The sequence below is a fragment of the Mustela nivalis genome (genome assembly GCF_964662115.1).
Source record: "Mustela nivalis genome assembly, chromosome: 5".
Taxonomy (NCBI): Eukaryota; Metazoa; Chordata; class Mammalia; order Carnivora; family Mustelidae; genus Mustela; species Mustela nivalis.
This window is the reverse complement of record NC_139024.1, coordinates 33353584-33376260: the sequence shown is the minus strand read 5'-3', so window position 1 is coordinate 33376260 and position 22677 is coordinate 33353584. Positions and strand designations below refer to the sequence as shown.

The window sequence follows — 22677 nt, the reverse complement described above, 5'->3', positions numbered from 1 at the left end:
ATCATTAGTTTATGATGTAGTATTCAGTGATTCATTTGTTGCATATAACACTATGTGCCTACCTTAACGCCCATTTACCCCATCCTCCCATCCACCTCCCTTTCCACAGCCTTCAGTTTGTTTCCCGGAGGCAAGAGTCTCTCATGGTTTGTCTCCCTCTCTGATTTCTTTGCATTAAGTTTTCCCTCCCTTAGGAACCTGAATCTTATGGATTTTTCAAGGCACAGATTTGGGAAGGGGGAGAGCCAGGAGTGGTGGTCTGGATAGAAGATCAAACCAGACGCAACATTTCTTTCAAAGGCTAATCCAGAACAAAGCTCTAATTTCTCTCCAATTCATTGCAGGCTGAGAGGGCTGAGAAGGCTGTAGAAGAAAAGTTTGAAGCTAACATGAGGTTTAAAGAAAGGAGTGATCTCTGTAACATCAAAGTGCAAGGTGAAGCAGGAAGTTATACAGAAGATCTAGCTAAGATTTTTCAAGAAGGTGGCTAAAATAGATTTTCAATATAGATGAAATAACCTTCTACTGAAAGAAGATGCCAGGTAGGACTTTCATAGCTAGGAGGTTAAAATCAGTGCTTGCCTTCAAAGTTTCAAAGGATAGGCTGGTTACTTTAAGTTGAAGTCAGTGTTTGCTGTTCTGATAATCCTAGAGCCCTTAAGATTTATGCAAAATCTAACCTGTCTGTGCTCTACAATGGAAAAACAAAGCCTGAATGACAGCTCATCTATAACATGGTTTACTGAATACTTTAAGCCTACTGTTGAGATCTGATATTCAGGAAAAAAAAAAAAGATTCCTTTCAAAATATTACTGCTCAGATGCCTGGGTGGCTCAGTCAGTTAAGTGTCTGCCTTTGGCTCAGGTCATGATCCCAGGGTCCTGAGATTGAGTCCTGCAGTGGGCTCCCTGCTTAGCAGGGAGCCTGCTTCTTCCTCTGTCTGCTGCTCTCTTTCTCTCTGACAAATAAATAAATAACATATTTAAAAAGAAAACAAACCAAAAATTCCCACAAATATTACTGCTCATTGACAAGGCACCTTGTCACTCAAGACCTGTGATGGAGATGTATAGTGAGATTAATGTTGGCTTTATGCCTTTTAACATATCTAATCTGCAAACTATGGTTCATGTAGTAGTTTTGACTTTCAAGTTTTATTGCTTAAGTATATTTTGTAAGGCTCTAGCTGCCATAGTTAGATAGATTTTTGCAAAGTAAATTGAAAACCTTCTGGAAAGGACTCACCATTTTAGAAGCCATTAAGAACATTAATGATTCATGGAAGAGATAAAATATCAATAATAACAGGAATTTGGAAGAAGCTGATTCCAACCCTCATGGTTGAATTTGAGGGAAGTAGCTGCAGATGTGGTAGACATAGCAAGAGGACTAGAATTAGAATTGGATCCTAAAGATGTGATTGAATTGCTGCAAACTCATGATAAAACTTGAATGGATGAGGAGTTCCTTCTGATAGACGGGCAAAGAGAGTGGTTTCTTAAGATGGAAACTGCTCCTGGTATAGATGCTATGAAAGTTGTTGAAATGAGAACAAAGAATTTAGAATATTACATAAACTTAGTTGATTAAAAAAAACACTTAGTTGATTAAACACTTAGTTGACACCAATTTTGATAAAATGTTCTTCTGTGGGTAAAAGACTATCAAGCAGAATCACATGCTACAGAGAAATCATTTGGGAAACAAAGAGTCAATCAATAAAGCAAACTGCATTGTTGTCTATTTTAAGAAATTGCCAGAACCACCCCAACCTTCAGCAACCACTAGTCTGATCAGTTAGCAGCCATCAATGTCAAGACAAGACCCTCTACCAGCAATATTACAATTTACTAAAAAGGCTCAGATGTTGGTTTGTATTGTTTAGCAATAAAGTATTTTTAATTAAGGTGTACGCATTGTTTTTTTAAGATATAATGCTTTTGCATATTTAATAGAGTACAGTTTAGTGTAAACATAAATTTGGTATGCATTAGAAAGCCAAAAAATTCATCTGACTTGCTTTATTGCATTATTGTCTTTATAGCAGTGGTATAAAACTGAACCCACAACATATCTTAGGTATGGCTATAATAGCTGCTTTAACGTCTTGTCAGATAATTTTAACATCTAGTCATTGCAGGATTGGTATCTGTTGATTATATTTTCCCTTTAAATTTGGTCAGATTTCCTGGTTCTTTACCTGTTTAGTAATTTTGGATTATATCCTCTATAATTTCATTTTTATGAGACTTCAGAATTCTGTTAAAATTCTTCAAATAATGTTTTGTTTTGGGGGGAAGCTTGTCATTTTTGGGGAAACAATAGTCCAGTTAGATTCAAACTTTTAAATATTGTGGGTAAATGTCTTTTCGGTTTTCAAAGCATTTGTTATGTTGTTTGGATCTACCCTTTGCATATTCTACTTGGGTTGGTTTGAAGCTTGGGCAGTGGGTTATATACATGTTCAATTTGCAAAATCTTTGATTCACTTCTTTAGTTATGTTTCCAATGTGTACAATTTAGGGGTGAGCCTGAGACTTGTATTTATTGATTCATTTACACAGAATTAAATGATTCCTCCCTGCTCTGTCCTCACCAGGAAAAAAAGGGACTCTTTTCCTGATTCTTCTGGATAGAAATATGAAGTTCTTTCAGATGAAGTCCTCTTGAACTGCCACATAGTTCCATGTGATAAGCCTCCTTTGGAAAAAGCAATGGAAGAAAAGAGAAAAATAAAAAGTTAAAAAGAGAGAGAGAGAAAGAGAGAGAGAGAGCAAGAGAGATTCCCCTCCTGGACACATTCTTAGCAAAACAAAGTCATTTTTTTCTTTATTTTTCTATTCTAAGATGTGGAGTTTTGCTCGAAGTTTTAAGTGCTCACCCTATGTCCACCATAACAATACAGCTTTGTGATTATGGCTGGACTTGGGGGAGGGTCTAAGAAGGGGCCTCTTTTGCTGGCCTTTTGCAAGAAAGATAGGTCTCTATTGAAATTTTGCTGTACATACTCGCAGTGGAGTTTCCTAATTCAGTCCATCCTTGGGTCAAAGCTGGGAGACAAAGGAAGAACAACAGGAATCTCATCATCACTATACTGACCATTAGATTTTGACTTTGCTCTTCAGTATATGTGGTATTCTTTAAATTACAGAATCCTGAGGTATTTTTGTTTTGTTTTGTTTTTGTCCAGAGTTTTTAATTGCAGTTGGTGGATAAGATGTGTTTTAGTGAACTTACTCTATTCTGACCAGCAGTGGACCATAGGTGAACCTATCAAACATAGGTTTCACATTTGATAGGAAGGTGCAGAGACCCATCAGGGAGACAGTTGCTGCTATCAAAGGAAACAACCTGCCAAATTCTCTCTTCATTTATTAAATAGAGATAATGTCACCTTGCTGTTATTTTTTAAGATGTATTTTAAGTTACAGCTTCACAGTGCATATGAACTCACTTATGTATTATAGCAAAAGTTGTATGTGCAAGGTTACACAGAGGCCGCACACTAAAACAGTTACTAGATACAATTTGGAAGATGAGAAGGGAGTCACTTTTTGTCATTTTTTTGTCATTTTTTTCACTCTATACATTTTATATATTTTGGAATATTAGAAATGGCTAAATCAAAACTAAAGAAAGAAGAATCTTCCTGGGCGCCTGGGTGGCTCAGTGGGTTAAGCCGCTGCCTTCGGCTCAGGTCATGATCTCAGGGTCCTGGGATCAAGTCCTACATAGGGCTCTCTGCTCAGCTGGGAGCCTGCTTCCCTCTCTCTCTCTCTGCCTGCCTCTCCATCTATTTGTGATTTCATTCTGTCAAATAAATACATAAAATCTTTAAAAAAAAAAAAAGAAGAAGAAGAATCTTCCTGACCCTAAAAATTCTAGTCAGTGTTAAACTCTATAGATTTCTTATTATTCACATCTGATTTCTGACTTCGGTAGAACCCTTTGGTGCTTATCTGCTCAATTCAATCTAACCTTCTTTCTTTAAGGCCAGGTCCTTGGCAGCCCCATATAAAAGAAAAGACCCTGCCTCCCTGGCCAGCTAAAGGTTTCTCTGTCCCAAGGATTTGTAATGGGACCATAAAGGGCTAGCTTCTGCCCTGTGCACTTGATCTGAGGTGATTCTGATTTAGGGACTGTGACACAGTCACAGTTCCACCACATGCAGAACTTCCACGTGCAGAACTAAGTAGAGAAAATGAGATAGTAGAGAGGGGAGAAAAGAGCCCAGAAGAGTACAGATGAAAGACCATGTGGCCAGAGAGTTGGAAGATAATTAAACGAAATGAGAATGAGACTAAGAACAAACACAAAGATAAACCAAGAGAAGAGCTGAGTTACTCCTAAAGGCTTTTCTATTTTCTAGTTCTGGTGCTTTTTGTGGTGTATCAATATTCTTACACTTTTATTCATGGATGAGTTGATGTATTATTACAATAATTAACCTCGTTTCCTTAAACTATCTTGACTAAGACATTAGATTTCTCTCCCTACGTAGAAAACCAGCAACATGACAGAAAAGCTGTGATTTAGTAATTTTGAAAAGGTTTGCTTATCATTTTGAGAAGAAAGGTGCTTGAGAATGTACATGTATGGAACAGCTCTAGGAAAGCATAATTCAGTATCCTAACAGCCAGATTTTACCTTTAACTGGGGTATAACATGAAAGATACACTATAGTTAGGTAGTAAGGTTGGGTAGGGATGGGGGCACGTGTACTGATTCAGCAAAAAGTAATTTACTAAGAATTCTGGAATTAACAGTCTGTTCAGAACAAGTTATCTACATTCATTTGTTCAATAAGTAGTTTTGGAGCAGCTGGTAAATATTAAGTATTGTTATGCATCCTGGAGATAGAACAGTAAGTAATATGAGGCCTATCCACATGGAGCTTAAATTCTAGTGGAGGGTGGACCAGCAATGACAAACACAAAATATAAGTGAGTACTTTAAAAACATAAGGCAGAGTCAGAGGTTAGAGAATGCCTAGGCAGATATTGCTATTTTATATAGGAAGACATAGAGAAGCATCACTGATAAAATGACACGTTAGCTGAGATCTGACTGAAGTGAGGGAGCAAGCCAAGCTGATCTCTGGGGAGCATATTCAGGATGTTTGAGCAAGAACAAGATTTCCCATAAGAAGTAAGAAAGAGAGCAAGTGGGAAATGATGAGACTAGGAGGGGGCAGGTCATGGAGAGGGTCAAATCTTGTTTGTTATAAAGACTCTGGCTTACTGTGAGTGTTATGGGAAACCACTGGAGGGTTTTGAGCAGGGAAGTAGTGAAACTCAGGTCTTTCTAAATCACTCCAACTGCAGTGGGGAAAATATACGGAGCAAGTTTGGAAGTGGGCATACTGATAGTAGGCTCTTGTAATTCTCCAGGTGAGAGAATTTAGTAGCCTAGACTTAAGTAAAAGTGGTAAGGTGTAGTCGAGATGTACTTGAAGGTGGGGCTGATGGAATTAGCTGACAGAACAGTTGTGAATTGTGTGAGATGGAATTAGCTGATGGAACAGTTGTGAATTGTGTGAGAGAAGAGTTTCATTATATGCTTAAGTAAGTTTTTGGCTTAACAGCTGGGTGATGGGAGATGCTATTAACTAAGATGAGGAGTCACAAAGAAGACGAATTCTGTTTTGGGATACCTATCAATATGTCACTTGGAAGATGTGAAGAACTGTTAAAAGACATACTTTAAATATATTAACTCATTCATGTCTCTCTGATATAGATTAATAATATGATGCCCATTTTGCAATTGAGGAAACTGATGCACAAAGAAGTTATATCTATTTTCCCCAACTAATGGAAGGCAAAGTTAGGATCTGAATCTAGGGAGCTTAGCTCCAGAATCTGCTCACCTACTTATCTAAATGATAAATTTAGCAGGCAGTTGGGTATAATGGTCTTCAGTTCAGGAAAAAAGGTGTAAGTAGGGATATACATTTAAGAATTATCAGTATATTTATGGTATTTGGAGTCATGATACTAGTTGAGATCATTTAGGTAAAGAATATAGATGGGGAATAAGTTCAAGGGCTAAACACTGCAGCAATTCATCATACAGAACCCAGAGATGGGAGACTCTGGTAAAGAACACAGAGAAGCGGAGTAGCCAGTAGAGTAGGAGAAAAGCCATACAGTGTGGTATTTGGGAAGCCAAATGTAGAGAGCATTTCAAGAAGGATGGTCAGCTCTGTCAAATACGGCTGACAGCTTGAAAGAATGAAGATCAAGAACTGATCAGTAGATTTAGCAACATGAAGGTTGTTGGTGACTAAGAGCATAATCAGAGGAGTGAAGGCAGTGGGTTAAGAGGGATGATAGAGGGGAAATGGAGATCACAAGTCTGGACAATTTTTGAGGATTTTTTTTTTTTTTTAATAAAGGGAGCATAACTAAGTCTCTTTCCTTTCTCTTCTTGTGGATCCGCACTCACTCTGCCAGAATATGACACTCCATCATTGCCCAACTAGTGACCCCCAGAGAAGTTATTTGTAGGACCCTTATAAACTAGAGTTCTTACAGAAACACTTGACCAACAGCACCAACAGCTAATCATACATCTTTGTATGAGTTTTCATCATTGCCTTTTCCTGGTTCACGGGCCACTTATCTACCCAGCACCGGGCGCTGCTAACCCAGGTAACCCTCTGGACCTCAACCCCTTAACAGTCTTCCCAAACTCCCAGGCTGGATCAGGTATGTGTTTTGTGATTATAACATCCTTTACTTTGCCTTATGGCACAAAACAGAATAGTTCATATTTATACATATTTGTTTGTGTGATTATTTTATTTATGTTTATCTTCTGTACTAGACTGTACTCAGAGAATGGGCTCTAGAGTGTGTTAGCCAAGGTCCAAATCCTGGTAACATATACTAGTGAGTGACTGTGGGCAAGTCACTTAGCCACTCTGAGATACTATTTTGTCATCTGTAAAATTGGGGTTAAAGTAGTATATACCTCATATAATTTTGTGAGACTAATACTGCATGTAAAGGTGCCTGACACTTAATAAATTTTAAAATCACTGCGAATATATTAAAGTAGAAAATGCACATTTTAAAAATATATATCCAAAATAAGCCATAACTAATCCTTTTCTTTTCACCTTTGCTCTTTCCACCACAGCTTGGCCTTACTGTATTATATATTAACCACATTTCTTCTATTACCTTTATAATACCTGAGTGCAAAGCCCATTATCTTGCTAAATTTACCAACTGGTAGATTTTATTTTTAATGGAAATGGTCTAAAGTGTTGAAAGAAATTCCACCATTATTTTTTCCCCACAATATGACAACCCCTTTCTCATTTTTCTAGAATGCTTACTAAATAAAGAGGACTGATCTATTGCTTTATAACAAGTCACCCCTAAACCTAATGTCTTAAACCAGTGATTTATTATGGCTCACTGTGGTTTTGTGGGTAAACTAGACTCTTTTGAGTAGTTCTGGTTTTGTTCCACTCATTCTATCGCAGGCGAATGGAGGCTGGGACTACAGTCACCTGCAGGCTTGAACGAACTGGACGACAAATGCGGTTTCCTCACTCACATGTTTGGGTCCCTCAGCTGGACTGGATGGAGTCTCTTGGGGCTGGCTGGCAATCTCTCTTCTCTTCACACTCTCTCTGTCACTTTTACTGCTTCCCCATTTCATAGCCCCAGCTTTTTAATTCTATGGAGATCTCAGTAGATTCAGACTTCTTACCCCATGGCCACCTGTCCCAGAACAAGTATTGCAGGACACCCAGGTGGAAAGTATAAGGCTTCTTGAGACCTAGCTTCACAAGTTATCACTTCTGTTGAGTTCTATTTGTCAAAAACAAGCATAGGGCCAGCTCAGATTGAAGGGGGGCGCGGAATACACAAGAGTTTGAATTCTAAGGGCATGGCGCATTGGTGGTCATTTTTGAGGATGAGCTACCACCATGAGCCTATAAACACAAACCACAAAACCATAAAACCCTTGCCTTTTTTTTTTTTTAATTTTATTTATTCATTTGACAGACAGAGATCACAACTAGGTAGAGAGGCAGGCAGAGAGAGAGGAGGAAGCAGGCTCCCCGATGAGCAGAGAGCCGGATATGGGACTTAATTCCAAGACCCTGGGATCATGACCTGAGCATCAGGCAGAGGCTTTAACCCACTGAGCCACCCAGGTGCCCACCCCTGCCTTTAAGAAGCTTATAATATAGTATAGGGGAGGGTTTTTTTTTAGACTTCGGCATTATTGGCTCTTTTAAAAGTAAATATATTTTATTTTTTAGAACAGTTTTGGGTTTACAGAAACATTCTATAGATAGCACAGAGAGTCCCCATATACCCTGCACCCAATTTCCCTTAATATTAACATCTTACATCAAGATGGTATGGTAGTTACAATTAATAAACCTATTAATTGATAAATTATTAATTAAAGTTCACACTCTATTTGCATTTTTTAAAAATTTTTCTTAATGTTTCTTTTTTGTTTAAGGATCCCATCCAGGATTACACCACATTACATATAGTGTTCTTTTTTTTTTTTAAAGCTTTTTTTTTAAATTTATTAATTTGACAGAGAGAAATCACAAGTAGACGGAGAGGCAGCCAGAGAGAGAAAGAGAGATAGGGAAGCAGGCTCCCCGCTGAGCAGAGCGCCCGACGCGGAACTCGATCCCAGGACCCCGAGATCATGACCCGAGCCGAAGGCAGCGGCCCAACCCACTGAGCCACCCAGGCGCCCACATATAGTGTTCTTATCTCTTGAGACTCCTCCTGGGTGACAGTTTCTCAGACTTTTCTTATTTTTGATACCCTTGATAGTTTTGAGGTATCTTGGTCAGGTGTTTTGTAGAATATCCCTCTATTGGAATTTGGCTGATTTTTGTTGTTATTGTTATTGTTTTGTATTCATAACTAGACTGGGGTTAGGGTACATATGTGATCATGATTTATAATTTTTTAATGTTTTTTATATTTTATTTATTTATTTGAGAGAGAGAGAGAATGAGAGAGAGCATTAGAGGGGGAAAAGGTCAGAGGGAGAAGCAGATGTCCCACTGAGCTGGGAGCCCAATACGGGACTCAATCTTGTGACTCCAGGATCGTGTCCTGAGCCAAAGGCAGTCGGTCAACCAACTGAGCCACCCAGGCGCCCATGATTTATCGTCGTTGATGTTAATCTTGATCACCTGGCAGAAGTAGTGTTAGGTCAGGTTTCTCCACTCTAAAGTTATTCTCCTGAGTCCTGTCCCTACCTCCACTATGGAAGTTACAATGAACAGCCTGCACTCAAGGAGTGAAGAATTATGCTCTGTATTATTCAGGGAGGATTATTTACAGAAATTATTTGGAATTCTTCTCCAAAGAAGATTTGTCTCTTCTATTTATTTTTCATTATTTTTATATCAGTATGGACTCATGTATATGTATTTAATCATACTTTGGGTTATAACCCAAACAACTTTATATTTCTGTTGCTCAGTCAATTCCAAGTTTAGTTATTGGGAGCTCTTTCAAATGGTTCCTTTACCCCTGTAACATACCCTATTGATGTATTTTTTTGTTTTTGTTTTTGAACACTTCTTTCTAGCACCTCAAGATGTTCTAGGCTTATTTTATATATTTCCTGCCCTGGATCTAGAATCAGTCTTTTGTCTAAGGACCCCTGGTACCTTAGTTACGCTTATTGCTACACTATTGACATCTGATAATTCTTTGTTCTGGGAGGCTGTCCTGTGTATTCTAGATTAGCATCCCTGGCCTCTCTGCCTATTAGATGCCAATAGCAACCCTCCTCCTGTTGTCAAAATTAGTAATGTCTCTAGATATTGTCAAATGTCCCCTAGAGGGCAAAATGGCCCCTAGTTGAGATCTACTGGTATAGCAATATACCTGCTGAAAATTATAATGATATAGTGGAGAACAGTGGGAGCATTGCAGAAAAAGCCTCTGAGCCTGTTTGCAGATGTTGAGTAAAGATTCACAGAAGAGGTGCCAGCTGAACTGAGAATTGATTTGCTATTTTTTGAGCAATTATCATAAGCCAGACAAAAATGTAATGCTTTATTTTTATTATATAATCTTAAACTTAAAAAACAGGTATTTTACAGGTGAAGAAACTAAAGTTCAAAGGGACAAAGTAACTTGCTTAGAGTGCCTGAGCTGATCTTGAGGGACCCAGTCAGCTCAGTGGATGGAGAGCTCTGAGGTTATTGACATCTCCTTATACTGCTCAAATCAAGACTATGGAACCACTCCTTTGTTTATAAAACTGTGGTATTATCTCATTTTTTATTTATTTTTCCAATTTAGTTTGGAGTTCTTGAGAGCAGGACCCATTCAGTGTTTATCCACAATGCTTGCCATGTTATAGGTGTTTGATAACTGTTTGATAGTAGGAAAATGTTAGTTGATTCCATGCAAATCCCCCTGACAGATTACAGAAATAACTCTTGCTTCCTTCTGATCAAATTGCTATCCTACCAGCACCTCCAGTGGAGGACTCAGTGCTGGGCACACCATCTACCCTCCTGTAGTCTTTGGTCACTCTGCCTCATTGTTTTATCTTCAGCACCCCAAAAGGAGTAGTTAACTGGTATTAGTGACATCTGTAGACTGATTATAGTCAGTAGCATTTTGCCTTGGTTTAGAGTTGTGAAAGGTGATCTCCAAGGAAAGAAAAAACATGCCTCATAAAATGCAGAAATATATTGCTACTGGTTTCCTTAAAAAATGCCAATCATCTACTTTTGATAATTCCTTTGTCCCATATGATTTTTCCATTATTTAAGGACAAATTTTACACAGACCATGAAAGGTATTTTTTTGTTTTTTTTCTTTTTTCCTTCCTTTCAAATTCTTCACATTCTCATCCCAATTTCCTTTTCTTTTCTTTTCTTTTTTTTTTTTTTGGACAGGTAGGAGGTCTTCTGTTTATCAAACAAAACAAGGGGGGAAATGCCTTGGTTTTTTTTGTTCTTTTCTCTTTCCTACAACTTCTAGATCTGCTATTTGCAGATGCTGTGAAATTTTAAGTCTATTGAATTAGAAGTTGCTTTTTCTGATTTCAAGACTCTCTTTCTTCCTTTCCTTTGCTAAAATTCTGGTCTAATTAAAAAAACAGTAGATCATAGTTAAATAAAACTGTACCCAGGATAACCCTAATTTCCATATGCAGATTTATCTGCACTGACAGCCACCCCCCTTACACACACACTCTCTCGCTCTCTCATTCTCCTTTCCCTCCTCTCCATCTCCCTATTGCATTGTGTCTGACTGATTTTCAGAGCACCTTCGCTGTTTCCCCCTTCTCATTCCCTTTCTGTAAAATATCTAGACAGGAAGGAGGTGGCTGCAGAGGCTGAGCAAACAATCTCATATTCTGCCTGCAATGTCATCGTTTCTTTCCCCCATTTTAGGGGGCTGAAGTTGCCCAGGAAGGGGATGCAGAGGAGCTGGAAAGGAAGGGGGGAGCTCTCCAGAGGCAGCTGCGGTCAGGGGCAGGGACTGCCGCCAGATGTGCCTGCCTCTCTGGGCTTTGATTCGAAAGGGGCAGCAGGAGGAAATATTGGGAGACAAAAGCCCCGGTTTAAATGATCATTTTCTTTATTTAACATGGCAGCAGACACTCTCTGCGTAGGATCATCATGCCGAGCATAAACTGGACTTTCCCACTTGCCTGGCAGGAGTGAGACAGATCACTGTGTGCTAAATGAGCATCTGAGGTAAGACCCACTGTTACAGATACTTAATTTTTTTCCTAAACAATTAATTTTCTTAAATATATGTTTCAGCCTCAATCACAAACAGTATAGTGGGGGCAAATCTGTGTTAATCTGCATCTAAAAAGCTAAGAAAAAAGCAGAGGTATAATATATTCAACTCAATTTGGGGAGGTTAGTTACTTTGTCGATTCTGTGTGTACTGTTTGTTTTTTAGGTAGAATATTTGGTTTAAGAATAGACTAGTATCATCATAATCCACCACTGGTGATAATACTGATGTTTAGACTCTTAAAAAAAAACTTTGCAAAAAGACGGTGAGCTACAGATGCATGTGCTATATTTTTAGCTCACATACAAATATTAGAACTCTTATTAAAATGATAGGGTGTTTTTTTTTTTTTTTTTAGCAGAGAAGGAATGAATGCTGCATAATTAAGTACAGTATTTAATTTGGCTGTTGTGAAGCAAAAGAATAAGGTAATAATTTTTATTGTACTAATCAGTCTCAAGATGTTCTCTGTGTTAATTGGGTTAAAAAAATTGCAGTACTTATTAGAAATTCTAATTTCACAATGCAGCACTGACAATAAGCTCAGCCAGTGAATTATTCACATCTTTAATTTGCTCACTTAATGACAGTGTTCTGTAATCAGAGTGCAGAGACTGCTGCCTATGCATTATGTATGATGCTCAGGACTTAAATGCAGGACATTATGAAGCTCTCAGTGGTTCAGTAATTAGTTTTCCACAAGACAGGATTTAGATATTCACAGATAAAAGTCCACAGTTGGATAATGCTAAGGTTGCAACACAAAATAACAAAGGAAAGGAAGCTCAAAGTTTAGACTGAAACTTTGTCTCTCTGGCCTTGTCCACTGTGGAAACAGAATCATGCCACCTGAAATAGTTGCCTAGCTCTGATCACATGTTTGAAAACTGTTTTTGAGCAAAGTTGTAGCAGGCAAGGCATTTGAACAATTTCAGTGGACCAGAGGGGAAAGATAAAACCTTTTTAATTAGGGTTCACAGAAGCCCTGCAATATATCCTCCTAATAAGTCTGTAGTATGCATAGCAGGCATTTTCAATGTGCTTTGTAACTTAGTTAGTGCAAATGCAAATCAGGTTACAATGGTGTTTGGCTGTAATTGTGTTTGTAAAAGGGTTACATGCCCAAATGGAGATTGAGCTCCCTCATGGTTTTGTTCCAGTTGCTTCTGAGGGAAGGTTTGAAAATCAAATGAGATATTAAGTGAATCTGGACATGAAAGGAAGTAGATCTGAATTGTCAGTGCAACTTCAGAATTTCTTACACTTGTCGGTTTAGAGTTGTCAGTTTTTCTTTAATGATTCTAGGTTTGTTCCGTCATGAATTATATAACCTTAGAGACTCCACAGAACCACTAGTAGTAGTTTAAAAATGTATACTGACTTTGGGGAAAAACATTTCATAGTATTAATTCTAAAGTTTAATGACTAAATTGGAATCTTTATAGTGATTTTTTTTTAAACATGTTGTCTGGTGCACTATATGGGGATTTTTGAGGATTTAAATATTAATCACTATTAATAAGCTCTCACTGCTTTACCATTTGTTGGTCAAAGATTTTTACTCATTTCTCAAACCCAAGTCCTTAATAAAGTCCTTAATAAAAGTTGGTATTTTAAATTGAAATGCACAGGAATACTTTTTAAAACTGACTTTTATAGCTTTGATAATTTTCTAAAGAAAGTTGAGAAATCTATAGGCAAATGTAGTGTTTATGAAGGAATGAACCAGTGAAACAAGAAGAAATTACATTCCACCATAATTTGTGCAAAATTCCAAATAAAAGAAAAATTAAGTCACACCTCCAAATTTGACTTCTAACTTCTAGAACTGAAAAGTTACTTTAACAAAATAAAAAAAGTTTTTCACATATACTTAGGAAGCTGTTGCCTTTGTGATACCTCCAACATGCTTTTTGGGAAAGGGCACTTGGTTAAGGGAGGAATTTGGTAACGGAACAGGTGACCTGGTTTTGACTTGGATCCTAGATAATATGTGGCAATCAGATGGTGGCAGTGGTGCTGGTGGTAGCTCAAAGAAATGGCTGGGACTTAGGAAACTTGAGTTCTAGTCCCATTTTGGCCACAAACCAGCTATGTCACTTTGAGCACTTAATATTATTTTCCATTTCTTTATCTGTCAGGCAGGCATAACAAACTTTTCTAAGATTTAAGAAAAAAAAATAACAATTGTAGCATTATTATGGGGAGAAAGGAGTAAAAGTTTTTTAAAAACTTAAAAGCAAAAATAAGGAAGCTATTTTAGGGATTAACATAAAACAGAATGTGTCTCTTTGAATCCGTATTGTTTATTATGGAAGAGATTCTTGTCCAGATTTGCAACACTCTAAAATGCAAAAACGTCAAAATATTGTCAAATAGATCAATTTAAATTTAATTTAATGAAAATAAGCCATGAAAAAAAAATGTCCTTCTTAGGTATTTGGGGGAGAACAAGAGAGCTTTGAGATCCCATTAACATCAGTTTGGTGTCATCAATCCGAAAAGGTTGGCAATCATCTTGCTTTAGATAGTTCTTTCACCCATCACTTAGGAGACACTTAGTAATATTCTAAGAAGTTTAATGCTTGGAATGTCTGCAAGTCATTAAGATTTCAGCCATTCTTCTCATTAGATTATGAGTCAGAGAAAGATAATTTATACCACTGGAATTTTGGAGCTCTTTTCCTCATCAGAAATCAGTCCATATAGCAACAAATCAATAATTGATTATCTGTTAATTTTTCTTTCATGATCTATTGAGCACTTACAATGTTAGCAAAAATAACATGGTATCCTTCCCTCATTCTTATGAGGCAGCTATGTCTATATTCTAGACGAGAAACTGAAACAACAAAGAAATTAAGTATTTTGACAATACCACAGAGCTGGTGAGTAGCAGTGTTAGACTTGAACCAGCTTCAAATCCTCAGGTTTTGACCAATTCACTGTATTGTCATTTCCCAAGGTCCTGTGCTAAGTGTTGAGATAAAGTAATTGACTAAGATTCCTGCCCTCACATTCTCACACTGGTAATATTTGCAATTCTTCCACCTGCTCATTTGTAGGTCAAGACTCTTGCTTCTCATAGTATGGCCAGACAGAATTGGCATCATCTGGAGCCAGGCTAGGGTGCTTTACTAACCTTGATGCTGCTTTTAAATCACCTGGGGATTTGGTTAAAATCAGATTCAATAGGTCTGAGATGGGGCTCAAGATTCTTTTCTAGGGGCTCCTGCGTGGCTCAGTGGGCTCAAGCTTCTGCCTTAAGCCCGGGTCATGATCCCAGGGTCCTGGAATCGAGCCCAGCATTGGGCTCTCTACTCAGTAGGGAGCCTGCCTTTCTGCCTACTTGTGTTCTCTGTCCAAAAAAAAAAAAAAAGTTGATTTTCTAACAAGTTTCCTGGTGATGCAATGTTGCTGTTTGAAGAGGTCTCTCTTTGGTGAGGAGGTCTCTCTTTGGTGAGGTCTAGAATTACAGTAGGGCCCTCTTATCTGCAGTTTCACTTCCTACAGTTTCAACCACAGTCGGGAAGCAGATGATCCTCCTTCTGAAGAATCATCAGAAGGTCAGTAATTGCTTAACACTGTGTCACAATGCCTATGTCATTCGCCTCACTTCATCTCATCAAATAGGCATTTTATCATGTCACATCATTATAAGAAGAAGGATGAGTACAATTTAATAAGTTATTTTGAGAGAGAGAGAAAGAGACCACATTCACATGTCTTTTATTATGGTATTTTGTTACAGTTGTTTTAGTTTATTATTATTGTTAACCTTTTACTCTGCTTAATTTAGAAGTTAACCTTTATCATAGGTATGCATAGGGAAAAACATATAAATAGTGTTTGGTACTTTTTATGGTTTCAGACATCCACTGGGGGTCTTGGAACATATCCCCTGTGGATAAGGGTGGAGGGACTACTGTAGCCTTATTTCCCCCAAGTTTGGTACCCACTGGTCTAGGGCAGACCCAGTACACCTAATTCCTTACTGAATTCCACTCTTCTTCCAGTTCTGATATTTTTTTTGGTCCAGATAGAAGAGCTTCTACCTTGGTTTCCTGACTTCACTGTCTGGTGCCCTAAGTTCTCAGCCTGTTTAGCTGAGAGCTTAGCATAGACCTCCTATGAGTCTGATTCCACACTTCAAATTACTAACTTCGGCCTTTCTGTCTCTGTTGTGGCATCAGCCTGGTTAAGGATCTTCGCTCTCTTGTCTTCATCAGAATCACTTGTAAAGCTTATTAAAAACTTGCAAGCTTTCTCAATAACACTCCTGTGGATCTGATCCAGTGTGTTTGGGGTGGAACTTAGAAATATTTTTTTTTTATCTTTTCCAAGCTTCATAGTTGATTCTAATGGGCAGCACATGCTGAAAACCTCTTTCTTGGGGGCCCTTGCTGTGCTCTGACCTGATAAGAACCCTTTGGAAAGTCATAATGGCACAACTTTTGTTCAAGTTTGCCATGTACTTGGAACATTTTCTTTATGCCTCTATGCTAGCAATGGGAAAGAACATAGAATTTAAAACTTTGCTGAGCTGGTATCAGGAAGGTTTTGTTCAATGATTGGCATTTGAATTAGATAGCCAATGAATGAATTGGTCATTTTTTTCAAGCCAAAGGAATAGCATATGCAAAGACAGAGATACAAATGAGAAAGGTATCTTAAATACTGAGACATCCATTTTTTAAAAAAATATTTTATTTATGTATTTGTCAGAGAGAGAGAGAATGTGAAGTGAGAAAGAGCGACCACAAACAGGCAAGTGGCAGGCAGAGGCAGAGAGAAAAGAAGTCTGCACGCTAAGCAGGAAGCCCAATGTGGAGCTCAATCCCAGGACTCTGGGATCATGACCTGAGCTGAAGGCAGCCACTTAACCCACTGAGCCACCCAGGCGTCCCAAGACATCCACTTTTTAAAAAAGATTTTATTTATTTATTTGACAGAGAGAGAAATCACAAGTAGGCAGAGAGGCAAGGCAGAGAGATGGGGGAGACGCAGTCTCCCTGCTGAGCAGAGAGCCTGATGCGGGGCTTGATTCCAGGACCCTGGGATCAGGACTCGAGCTGAAGGCAGTGGCTTAACCCATTGAGCCACACAGGAGCCCCTAAGACATCCATTTTGACAAGTGTTTAACACACAGAATGGGGGAGTAGGGAGTAATGGTAGGTAGCCTCACTTTTAGGACCTTGTGTGTTAAACAAAAGAGTTGAGAATTATCAGAGGTTAAGATCAAAAATAAAGGGACTGGACGTGTGTTTCAGAAAGCTAATCTTGGCACTGAGGGCATATGAATGTGCAAGACCAAAGGCAAAGAGACAAGTTAGGTATGTGTGGTAACAGAGTTTAGGTGAGATGGAGAGGATGCTTCGACTACTCCTGAGTTCTGAAGCTAACCTCTGTCTCTGACAACGATGATGTTTCTTTATTATAGTTATATTTTATAGTAATAGCCTGCAATTTAGACCTGTTAAGTGGCATGGCCTTGAGAATTCTGGGAACTCAAAGCTTTTATGAGCCATCACTGGTTTGTTCTTTTCCTGATTATTTTACCTTGTAGTGCTAAGATGGCTGACTCTAGGTGTCTTCCCCCAAGAACTGCATAGAACTTTTAAGGTAATTATTTCGGAGCAAAATCTTTTACAACATCTTGAAGGAATGTGAAACCAGTTAATGAGTGCAAGAGGAATGCCAGTAGTTGGGAGAATTATGTCTTGGCCTCTTGAATACAGCGCTATTGCCCAGGCTTTGGAGAGACTTCACTAAGCGCTTTAGTCTTGACTCACCACATTTTTTCCCCCTTCCACTGAATTTGCCCCTTTTAGAGTGAGTGCTTTCTTAAGTCAGCATGGATTTGGAGCACCTGGGTGGCTCAGTCAGTTAAGTGTCTGCCTTCAGCTCAGGTCATGATCCCAGGGTCCCGGGATGGAGCCCTGTATTGGGTAGGGCTCCCTGTTAAGTAGGGAGCCTGCTTCTCCCTCTGCCACTTCCCTGCTTGTGCGCTCTCACTCTCCCTTTTCTCTCTCTCTCTCAAATAAATAAAATCTTTGAAAAAAAAAAAAGTCAGTATGGATTTATTGCTTCACCAACCTTCATTCACTCACCTCAGCATAGAGAGCTCATTTATTCCTAATAGTCATGCATATTGTATCAGAGAGCATTTTTTGGAAACACTAATACCTACCTGAGATGTGTTTATGCATTTCACCCAGTTTTTGACCTACTCTATTAGTTCCTTGATCTTAGTTAAACTCGTCTTCACCTGACCCTACACTTATATGCTTATATGGTAGGCTGAGTAGTAGCTCTGCTGCCCTCAAGAAAACTCCCAGAACCCATGAGTTATGTTATCATACATGGCAAAAAGGATTTAGAATATGTGATTAAGAATCTTGAGATGGGGAGATTATCTTGGATTATCTGGGTGGCCTAATGTAACCACAATGGTCCTTTTAAGAGAAAGGTGGGAAAGAGAAGGTCAGAGAAGGAAATTGGAAAATGCTATCCTGCTGCCCTTGAAGGTAGAGGGAGGAGTCACAAGCCAAGGAAAAAAGGCATCTTCTAGAAGCTAGAAAAGGTAGGGAAACAAATTTTTTCCTAGAACCTCCAGAGAATACCAGCACCTTGACTTTAACTCAGTGAGATAGATTTTGGATTTCTTACCTCCAGAAATACATGATAATAAATTTGTTATTTTAAACCATTAGGTTTCTGGTAAGTTGTTATAGCAGCAGTAGAAAACTAATACGATATACTGCATACCTCTATCTGACTTACTTGTTCAGCTGTCCAGTTTCTCCTGGTGATAACAATTTTATTGCTAAATTGTTGCTTTTCTTGAATACTACTCTACTAGTGGACTCTCATACTTATTTTTCCCAAATTTCAAATTCCTCGATGATGAAGGTATTGCCTAGGAGATGAGTGACTGATGGGGATGTTCTGAGGTAAGGGAGGTGAGGCCAGTAAAGTGCTCCACACAGTGTCTGATGTAGGTTCACTATGCAATAAATACACTTCCTGTGTCTACACTGAATCCTGGTAAACTAATTTTGGGGTTTTTCCATGGTATTAGAGAAATTCAAAAGCTACATTGAATATTAATGGCTCGCAGTGAAGAAGTTTATGTAGAATTTAGATTAGTAAGTACTTAGTGCTAATAATTCTGTTTATGTAGAATTTAGATTAGTAAGTACTTAGTGCTAATAATAATAAGTCCATCAAAATAAAGGATATTTCAATTTAGAATTCCTTTGGGAGTAAAATATTTCTTACTCATTGCCACATGTACACTGTGTAGACTATAGTTAAAGCTTAGCAGAGCATCCTTTTTCTTCCTTTCAGAATTTTCCCTTTTCTGCCCCAACTTGAATGTGTTTTCTTACATAACATACACACACACACACACACACACACAGACACACACACCCCTACACACCTACACTCACACTCCATGGTTACTTGTAGTCTACAGTATAATTAATGTTCTACATAGAAAGATGCTAAGGTTTAAACGAGAATGCAGATGAAAGTACTTTTCAACTCTTTTGCTTATCCAGTGTAAACTCTTGGTATATCCATTGTACTAACAAAGTTATGAACTTGAGAAAAGATGTTGTATGTTATATCCTTGGATCCCTACAGCCTTATAAGATATGTTAAATAAATTGCTAAATAAAAGGTGGAAAATTAGAGGGAACAAAACAATGACGAAGAGTTGAAGAACTAAATTTGATAGTTTTTTGGGTAGGACCACCCACTATTTGCTTCAGAAATGTCTCCTGATCTCTGCCTTTGAGCCTGTTCTCCCCAAACCATACAGTTAATGTGTGATTTCTAAACCAGCCTCAGTCACTCTGACTGTCCAGTCAAGGGTGGTATAGAAAACATCTCTTCCTTTGTTAGTTTCCTGTCACTGCTGTAACATATTTCTGTAAACTTAGTAGACTAAAATAACATAGATTTGTTATTTTACATTCCAGTAGGTAAGAAGTCCAGGACAGATCTCAACAGATGAAAACCAAGCGTGTTGGCAGACTGTTTTGGGGGAGGTTTTAGGGGAGAATCTCTTTCCTGCTTATTTGAGTTGATGGTAGAATTTAGTTCCTTCTGGTTTTAAGACTGAGACCCTCAATTTCTTGCTGGCCTATCAGCCAAAGGCCATTTCCAGTTTCTGAAGCCCACTTTACATTCCTTAGCTCATGATCTACTTCCACAATCTTCAAAGCCTGCAAAGGCAAGTTGAATCCTCTTGTGCTTCAAATCTCTCATTGTTCCCTGTCATCTCTTTGACCCACTCTTCTGTTTCCCTCTTCCAATGTCCAGTGATCACATCGTGCCCACCTGGGTAATCCAGGATAACCTCACATCTAAAGATTTTTAGTCACACCTGCAGAGTTCCATTTGATTTTAAGATAATATGTTCCAGAGATTAGGAGGTAAATGTCTTTATGGGGCCATTATTCTGCTACTCACAGTCCACAACTGATAGCCCTTGCCTGAATTATAGTTGTTCCACACTTTTCTAGTTTGGGCAATATCATTGTCAGCCTTTCTCCAAGCCTCAGTTATTCAGTCTCAGAATTCTATTAAGCATCTGATTTAACTCCTTTGCCAACTTAATTCATCTGTTATTATAATGTCACTTTTATCCTAATTTGTTTTAATTCAGTTGGATTCCATTCAATTCAATAAGAATTTATTGTCTATGGAAACCATTCCTGGTATGATAAGTAAGGTATGGGCTTTATAATCTGTTTGTGGAGACAAGATCTATTCCCAGAGATAGAGAAAAGTGCAAGAGAAAATATCGTTACCACATATATATAACAAGGGTGTTAGAAGGGGAGTATATTCATACAGTGGTGGGATTACAAAAGCAGGGTTGTGACTTTTGCCTGGCTGAAGTCACTTATAGGATGTGATTTACTGAACAATAGTCTGACCTTTCTGCTTAAAAATATCTCCCTACTTAGCTTAGAAATTTTTTGTTTGCTTCACTTTGTGACTATTAGATCCACTTAGCTTAAAAAGCATCCTCTTTTATCAAGCCTGTAGAACTCCTGCTCAGGGAATGTGTATTCGTAATTATTCACTAAACTACTGTTATTATTATTTTTTTAATCCTTGTGCCTTAGTCTGAATCAACCTTCTATAGATCTTTAAAGAATATTTCCCTCTTTAAATTTGTTATCTTTTAAACTAATAGGGGTTCTAGCACTAGGCAGTTGGGGACCTCAGTAGCATATGAGTATATTAAGTCAGGTGCAGGTGGGGGCAAGGCTTGGAAAATTTACTTGGGCCAGGACTCTTTTTATTCTCTCATGACATCTCTAAGAGAGATTAACATGGCAATAAAGTTGACACCTAGGGAGTGTTGTCAGCAGTCCATATTCCAATGTTCAAGGAGAAGTTCAAGTCTAAGGCCATCTTCCATTAACATCACAGTTTCTTTTAAAATGATGAGTAGGGACCCAGCCATAGAAGTATATCTGATGAGAGTACATAATTATAGACAGGCAGAGGTAGCTGGTTTCTGGGAAAACAGATCTAGATAGAACTAGAAATCTAGGTCCAGCCCCATTAAGGAGATCAGAGGGAGGCATAGTGTTGGGATCCCAGGCAAATGGACTAGAATTTAGGATATCGTGATTAATATAAAGTGCAAAGCATGATTGAAGCCTAGAAATAGAGACTGGTATGAATAGTGGGACATAGGGTCCATCCTGGGGCTTAGGAACATTGGTGCCAGGGAAGACATGAGCTTTGGCTAACAGACAAATTCCAGTCCTTTGAGCTCATGTCTAATATTTACTGAGGCCTCATTTTCATTGACTCAGGCAGAGCAGGGCTCATTGATTGTTGTTCCTTAGGACTTACACTGGCCCATGGCCAGTTGTAGGCTCTGTCAGCCTTGGGGGGGCATGAGGACAGTTGGTTTCTGCAATGCCAAGAACAATATCATGGAAATTTGTTCCACCTGTGTTGTGCAGTTTGCATAATGCCACATGACTTCAGTCACAATTGAGTTAAACTAGCAAGTCATTTGCTCTTATTGGAGTATTATTCCAAATCTAGACATTGATCATTAAATTATTTGCTTATTTTGTTAATTTTCTAAATTAAAAATTTAGGTTGGATTTTGGCAGACTAGAAGGAATTCTAATAACCCGTGATCATGGTCAGAGGCAGTGAGTCCCTGAAACCGAAGAATTCAAATATTCATTAGATGACCACTTGGCAGATGCGATGCTGAGGGATTAAAGGGGGTCACATTTAAAGCTCCCTTCTAATCCTAAAACACCATCTAAGCCAGGATAATGTAAAAAAAAAAATGTCTAGACTTCATAGACATTATTTTCACTTATTGAACACCTGGCTTCTTTTAAAGTTTAGAAAAATACTTATTAATTAAAAAAGAGATATTAAAAAGGGATAATTTTCATTAAGCATGCTTGGACATTTTAAATTACTTTCTGCAATTTAAAATCCCCGTAATACACTGATTACTTATTAGATAAACCAATAATCTGCTATGATTTGCAGTAAATAGCAAATTTATGCATAAGTATTTAAATGTTTCACATAGTCCTATCCATTGAGGATCCTCATTTTTTTTTAAAACATAAAATCCATACTGATATATTTTATTACAAAGTTGTTTAATACTGGAGTAAACTTAAAGTCTGTCTCCTAGTTGTACTGAATTTTAATAGCTTTTTAATTGCAATTAAGCTCACAATTTTCAGAGTTCTTTAAGAAGAAGGGCGTTTAAGTTGTGTATTACCTTAGGTAATGGTACCAACCAAATAGTCTCCGCCGTGCCTGACGGTCAATGAAGAAAAAGTCCACAAAATTAATATGTGATTCGGAAGTTGGTGTCTATGTCTAGGAAGG

The 22677-nt window shown here is 38.2% G+C and overlaps 1 long non-coding RNA gene across 1 annotated transcript in view; it reads left to right on the top strand.

Moving 5' to 3' along the window:
- Nucleotides 1–22677, top strand: part of LOC309865518 — a 721161-nt gene that overhangs the window by 10707 nt on the left and 687777 nt on the right. The window contains exon 2 of the long non-coding RNA XR_014312143.1: nt 11624–11726. This is a non-coding gene — a long non-coding RNA (uncharacterized lncRNA). The remainder of the gene's footprint in view (nt 1–11623; nt 11727–22677) is intronic.